General features: G+C 29.0%; 1 protein-coding gene across 2 annotated transcripts in view; it reads right to left on the bottom strand.

Annotated features, from left to right (window-relative positions):
• The window catches only part of LOC102577923 (NAD-dependent epimerase/dehydratase family protein-like protein), a 3,844-nt gene extending 3,478 nt beyond the window's left edge, over positions 1 to 366 (bottom strand). Inside the window, exon 1 of one of the 2 annotated variants that reach the window (XM_006347687.2) lies at positions 231 to 366. The gene's annotated coding sequence lies outside the window, so the exon portion shown is untranslated. 2 annotated transcript variants of the gene reach the window in all.
• Between the last annotated feature and the right edge of the window lie 1,179 nt (positions 367 to 1,545).

Below are 1,545 nucleotides of genomic sequence, written 5' to 3'. Positions count from 1 at the left end.
CCCACCCACCCCCCACACAAAGAAAAACAAATGAAGAAAAGATGTCAAACAAATCTTTCACAATATGAGATAAAACATATGAACAAAACATAAAGATTGAAACTTTTTCAAGAAACACAGCACCCAAATACAAAACAATATCCACATTTACAAATCAAAAAGGCATCTATCTCCAAAATTTAGAAATAAATATAGCAAAACCACAAAGGGGAGAAAAGGAGAGTTTTTACCTCTAAAAGTATGCAGGAGAAAAAGATTGAGGCAATGGAGAGATATTAGAAAGAGAATTGAACGGTTGAGAGACAATTATGATAACAAGAATTTGGGTATATATAGAGAGAGAGAAAGATGACACATAAACCATACTCTCTTATTTTCCCCATCCATCCAATGATCCAATTGTGGAAATCTTGTTTACACTTAAGACCACATTCACTAAGGAGATTGCCTTTTTTTTTCTTTTTCTTTTTTGGCTTAAACCATGGTAAAAAGGGGAAAAAATAATCTTTAACAACCATCCAAACAAAAAAAATGATCTTTAACCACCATCCAAACAAAGTATTAAAAAATAATAGCTTCTTTTGGGGGATTTTTTCGGAGGAGGTTTGTTTTTTTATAGAAAAAAATATGAGGTGGTGAATTATCGAAATCGAACCCTCACAACAACAAGTGAAATTTAGGTAGCTAAATATAATCAATTAATTAAGCTATCAAAATTTTCTGGAGCGATTGATAAGAAGGAAAATCTTTTCTTTGTTCTAAAATGAATGTCCACGTTAATATATTTTATGTTGTAAGATAAATATACACACAATATGTTATGTATTGTATGCTGCCTAATCATATACTCCCTCTATCTTTAATTACTAGTCCACTTTTTCATTTATAGTTATTCCTAATTACGTGTCCATTTTGACAAATCAAGAAAGGACAAAAAAATTTTACCTATTATACCCTCAATTAATTACTTTGAAAAAAGGTAGAACTTTTTGAAAATCTTAAGTTTTTAATTCATCTACTTCATAATTAATAGGGATAAAATGGTAAACTCATTATATTAATATTTGTTTTCTTTTAATAAGTGTGTCAATTCAAAAATTGACAAGTAATTAAGGACATAGAGAGTAATATATTTGATGCCCAAAGTATATATACGACAAATAGATATTCATATATTACACTTGATGCCCAATTATGTATATACACCTATATTTACCTCCTATTTTTTTAACAAAGAAAGAAGCAAGAACAAGTGAAATTAAAATATTAATACCTATTATTTTCTCATCCTACCTTATAAAATTCTTGATAATATTTTAAACTTTTTCCTATTTTATTGGCCAAGATGTCACGAGAATCATTTCTGATTGGCTCCTCTCCCTTCTCCAATACCTCCTAACACGTCCCCACCTACGTAGTATTTGAAAGATTACATATGTATATATACTAGATAACTGAAGGCCCGTATACGGGCCCAATATAATTACTTACAAATTTAATATCAATTTTTCATAGAGAAATTTTAAGTGTTTACTATTTTTTTTT

Source organism: Solanum tuberosum, unplaced genomic scaffold, assembly GCF_000226075.1.
Source record: "Solanum tuberosum cultivar DM 1-3 516 R44 unplaced genomic scaffold, SolTub_3.0 scf00092, whole genome shotgun sequence".
NCBI classification, from domain to species: Eukaryota; Viridiplantae; Streptophyta; class Magnoliopsida; order Solanales; family Solanaceae; genus Solanum; species Solanum tuberosum.
This window is presented reverse-complemented; position numbering and strand designations above follow the sequence as displayed.